Here is a 5,381-nt window from a genome sequence, read left to right as displayed (position 1 = left end):
ATGCTAAATCTCTCGTAGGACCCATCACCTGCCTCATTTTTGGCTTTGCTTATTTTCTGGTTGTGTAACTGTCTTTAAATTTTTAGATAGAAGAGATCTCAATAAGTAAAGCAATGGCTAGTGAAAACCTTACAGAAAAATCATAATCTACTTACTTCTATGTTCCTGCCTGATGTACAATTTAAGGAATTGGCTTGGTTCAGGAAAATAAAGTTTTGGTAGATAGCAGTTGGGTCAAGGGAGATTCTAGAGAAGCAAGTCTATGACCAGTTGATGGGGACAAGTGCCCTATCTTTCTTGTTAATGTTAAGGCCTTACAAACAGTTTCATAAGTCTCAACTCCCTGTTAGTCCGCACTATTCTTAAGGAAAGCAACAGCCAGCTGTAACATTCCAGGCGTCTGCACTGCCTCATTTATATGAGATACAGTGTAAGGAGAGCTTGCAGGGATTTACTAGTATAGGTTGCAAACAAGATTTTTCAAGGGGTTCTCAGTAGCCAGAGGTTGCAGAACAGCTGAAAAAATCTGAACTAAATACACCATTAAATTTTTTTAAATATACATTCCCTTGTACCATCACAAAAATGGTTTCTTTGTCTGTGCTTTGGGTTTTAATTTGTGTTGAAGCTTAAAATCTCTTTGTCCTTAATGGTCTTTGCTCCTCTGACTTGGTCTAACACTTCACATGAAAATAAACTAATTTCCAGCATGGGAAAAAAAAATGGCAGTCCTTCCGGTTTATTCTCAGTTCATTCAGTCTCCAGCATTTACATTATGGGATTTCCCTTCCCAGCTTCTATCTCTGCTCCCCAAACTGTAACCTTGCAATATCAGTTCTTTTCAGGCTGCTTGATTCTCTCAGGATGACTCTAAAAAGTTCTGATGAAAAACATCTTTAGAATTATATTCATGATTTCCTGTGCTCCTCAGAAACTGCTTCTGGAATATGGATTGCTCTCTTTCTTTCTAAGAGGCCATTTGGTATCTCAGATGAACCCACCACCACCCACCCACACCCATCTCAGGCCTGGAGAGGATCAACAATATGCTTACGCAGCTTTGCTTAATTTGTCGTGGAGGCTGGGGCTCTGAGCCCAGTGGCCTGGGGTGGCACCAGTAGTTGTCCAGTGGGATGAGCATCCAATTCTCCACCTTTAATGCTCCTCAGCCACCTCTTTCATGGCTGTCTATGGCCTTGGTTCTGGTATCAGGCAGCAGGGCATAGTAGTGGCAGCTGCAGAGTAAAGATCCTGAGCACTCCAGATCTGCTGAAAGGATCACGCACACAGCCTGGGAGAACTTTCTGACACCAGCCACCAGCCTCCCATCCTCATGTTTATCACAAAGTTGTGAGGAGCTAAAGAGGACCCAACCAAAGGTCAAAGTGCTTTTAAACTGTTAACTGCTGTGGGAAGGTAACATGGATTGAGGGTCTAATTTTAACAACAATCTACTGGTTTCCCTTTTTACTTTTTATTTGTTAGATTCATAATGAAACAGAAGTAACCTTTTTACCCAGATGAGGCAACAAACACATTTAGGCTTATAAGTTGATGACCAAGCCAGGACTAGAGAGAATGATCACTTTGACAAAAATTTAAAAAAATAATAAAGTAGTATAGAATAAAAAGAGATCTATATGAATTTTAATGAACTTCAAGAATTTTTCTGATTTCAGAAGTTCCCTGTGTCTTTGTGAAGTTGTTACTACTTAAATCCAAGCTAAAAGTTTCTGGGGGATGGGGGGTGGGAGAGTATTTTGTGAATCACAAAGCAGTGTTCTCTGATTCAAAATCCTCTTTATTTATACAGAAAGTGAAGCACTCTTTCTCATTGTTTTCTTCATTTGAATAAAATTAAAATCCCACTAAATTATTCTACTCTCTCCCAGTTACATTTTATTTTCATTAGTCACTTCAATAACCAGAAGCCTAACCCTAATCCTAACCCTAACCCTAACCCTAATTAATTAATCCTAACTAATTATTTTTCACCCAATTTGCTCATGGATTGGTGACTAGTATGCTTTTGAAAGAAGAAAGTTAAAAATATAAATGATGCTTTCTTGTTGGCTGTAGATTTTAAGCCAGTAGCATCAAATATGAAGGTTCAAATAACCCTTTTATATTCACTCAAATAACCCTTTTTACATAACAGGCATTAGGAATATTACCAATTTCTTTATTATGTGATATTCTAGTGGAAGGGTAGAAAAATTTCAATGTTGGTAAGTGAAACAATTAACCCACTGAACAATCTTCCACAATTGCCCATACAGTTAAATGAGAGTATACAAAACAAAGTAAACATGCAGAGCAGAAAAAAATTCTGCTCTGTCAGAAATGGATATGTGACCTTAATAGGACACTTTTCCTTTTCTCTTATGGGGTTTCAAGATCCTGTGTCCTCTCCACATACTTTGAAGAAAAGAAAATGACTTTTTGTTGACAGTCATTTTGTAATGTTATTGAAGTCATTTGGCTCTAAACTAAGACAAGGCAACCATCCCTGTGGTTTTGTGCAGTTTAGTAAGGAGCAGAACTTACAGGCCTATGCAGAAATGGGAGGTGAAGGCATTCAGAAATCATTTACAAATAGAACCTGGTATAATCTCAGCCCTTCTCTAGGTGTCCTTCCAGGAGGGAAACAGCCCACTTGCCCTTAAAGTCCTGAGACAGAGAGAAGAATAAGCAGCTCTCTCTGCGTCTTTCTCTCTACTACAAAGCAACCTTCTCTTCTGCAGCAGGAAGCTTCCTACACCACTGCTTTGGACAGGTTACCCTGCTCAAAAGTCATCTGTGGCTCCCTATGTTAGCATAGTAAAATGCTAGCTTTGGATGTAAATATCCACCATGACTTAATATCACTCATAAATATTTTTAACATGTGTTTCCTTGTGCATATTAACAATCCCTTGAGCTCCTCCATGCCTTTACTCAATGCATTCATCCTGCCTAAGATGGTCCTTTCTGTCTGCTCCCTTTGCTTCATGACTCAGCTCAAATTGTAACTCCTCCACAAGGTCTCCCCCAATGCCCCATTTCATACGCCTCTCACTTCTGTGTATTTGTCTTTGCCATTCAATAGCCACTTGGCATATTGCTACTCTATTACACCCTGAGGTCGTAACTTTAGTGTAACTTTATTGAAGGCAAGGACAGTATCTTAGACAATATTTCTCCTGCATTCACCATAGTGCCCAGTATATGGGAGCAATAGAAATATTTGTAGAGTATTTTTGAGTTTACAAAGCACTCTCATGGACATTTCTCAAGGTACTGAAATTTCCAGCATTGTAATTACCGTAATCCTCTGCCCCAGCCTTGTCCCCAGGAGGCTCCCAAGCCATTCCTCTCCAGTTCTCATGTTAATCCTCTATCTTCATTTTGTAGATGAAGACACAGACTCACAAAAGTTGATTTGCCTATAAGATATCCAAAAAAGAAAGCAAGCGACAAGCCATGCAGTCTTCAGGCCGAGCCATGGTGGATGTTTCAAGGGCATTAAACCCGCAGCCTGTGAGCCCCATATCCCCTGTTGTGGAAGACTGAGCTCGCTCCTCAGCATTCTTCCTTTGTCTCACAACCATGTGCACTAATGAGAATGCTATTCACCAGCTGCCTGCCTTAACAGATTCAACAACAAGGGGAAAGACAGTACAGAAATGAGGTGGTGTCGTATAGAAGTTAACAGGGAGCTGAGGAAAGCTTAAAAGGATGACCAGATGCTGAAAAGGAGAAATGTCAGCTCTTTTCCTGTTGATGTTACTTCTCCACTGCAGGAAAACCGAAATAACCAGGGCACTGTAAACTGGTCTGTTGATGACATCGTCAAAGGCATAAATAGCAACAATTTGGAAGGCCAGCTCCAAGCTACTCAAGCTGCTAGGAAACTGCTTTCAAGGGAAAAAGAGCCCCCCATAGACAACATAATCCGGGCTGGTTTGATTCCAAAATTTGTGTCCTTCTTGGGCAGAACTGATTGTACTCCTATTCAGTTTGAATCTGCTTGGGCACTCACTAACATTGCTTCCGGGACATTTAACAGACCAAGCCTGTGGTAGATGGAGGTGCTATCCCAGCATTCATTTCTCTGTTGTCATCTCCCCACACTCACATCAGTGAACAGGCTGTATGGGCTCTAGAAACATTGCAGGTGAGGGCTCATCTTTCCAAGACTTGGTTATCAAGTATGGTGCAGTAGATCCTCTGTTGGCTCTACCTGCAGTTCCTGATATGTCATCTTTAGCATGTGGTTACTTAGGTAATCTTACATGGACACTTTCAAACCTTTGTTGAAACAAGAATCCTGTACCCCCATTAGATGCTGTTGAGCAAATTCTTCCTACTTTAGTGCGTCTCCTGCATCATGATGATCCAGAAGTGTTATTAGCAGATACCTGCTGGGCCATTTCCCATCTTACTGATGGTCCAAAGGAACAGATTGAAATGGTGTGAAAACAGGAGTTGTGCCCCAGCTTGTGAAGCTTCTGGGGGCTACTGAATTGCCAATTGTGACTCCTGCACTAAGAGCCATAGGAATATTGTCACTGGGACAGATGAACAGACTCAGGTTGTCATAGTTGCAGGAGCACTTGCTGTCTTTCCCAGCCTGCTGACTAACCCCAAAACTAATATTCAGAAGGAAGCTACATGGACAATGTCAAACATCACAGCTGGCCATCAGGACCAGATACAGCAAGTAGTGAATCATGGATTAGTCCCATTCCTCATTAGCATTCTCTCCAAGGCAGACTTTAAGACACAAAAGGAAGCTGTATGGGCTGTGACCAACTATACAAGTGGTGGAACAGTTGAACAGATTGTATACCTCATCCATTGTGGCATAATAGAACCATTGATGAACCTTTTAACTGCTAAAGATGCCAAAATTATTCAAGTCACTCTGGATGCCATCTCAAATATCTTTCAGGCTGCTGAGAAACTAGGTGAAACTGAGAAACTTAGTATAATGATTGAAGAATGTGGAGGCTTGGACAAAATTGAAGCTCTACAAAGCCATGAAAATAAGTCTGTTTACAAGGCTTCACTAAGCCTGATTGAGAAGTATTTCTCTGTAGAGGAAGAAGAAGATCAGAATGTTGTGCCAGAAACTACCTCTGAAGGCTGTACCTTCCAAGTTCAGGATGGTATTCCTGGGACTTTTAACTTTTAGTTGTACAGCTGAGGTATAAAGTTGTTTGTGCACTATTTTGTTATAAGTTTGTCTTGCTGTTTCTCTACTAAGAATTCTTTTTAAATGTGATTTGTTATGTAGCACTGTTTACAACAAAACTATACTTGAACAGTTCCAAACTGTACATACTGTATGAAGCCTCTACACAATGTGTTTCTTATTTCTATGTGGAATTTCATATCTT

The 5,381-nt window shown here is 40.4% G+C and overlaps 1 pseudogene; it reads left to right on the top strand.

The window, feature by feature from the left end:
- The first annotated feature begins 3,588 nt into the window (after positions 1-3,588).
- Positions 3,589-5,176, top strand: LOC119534111 (annotated as a pseudogene).
- The last annotated feature ends 205 nt before the right edge of the window (positions 5,177-5,381 follow it).

The sequence above is a fragment of the Choloepus didactylus genome, chromosome 1 (assembly GCF_015220235.1).
Source record: "Choloepus didactylus isolate mChoDid1 chromosome 1, mChoDid1.pri, whole genome shotgun sequence".
Taxonomy (NCBI): Eukaryota; Metazoa; Chordata; class Mammalia; order Pilosa; family Megalonychidae; genus Choloepus; species Choloepus didactylus.
The sequence above is the reverse complement of the archived record's forward strand: the minus strand, read 5'-3'. Positions and strand labels throughout refer to the sequence as shown.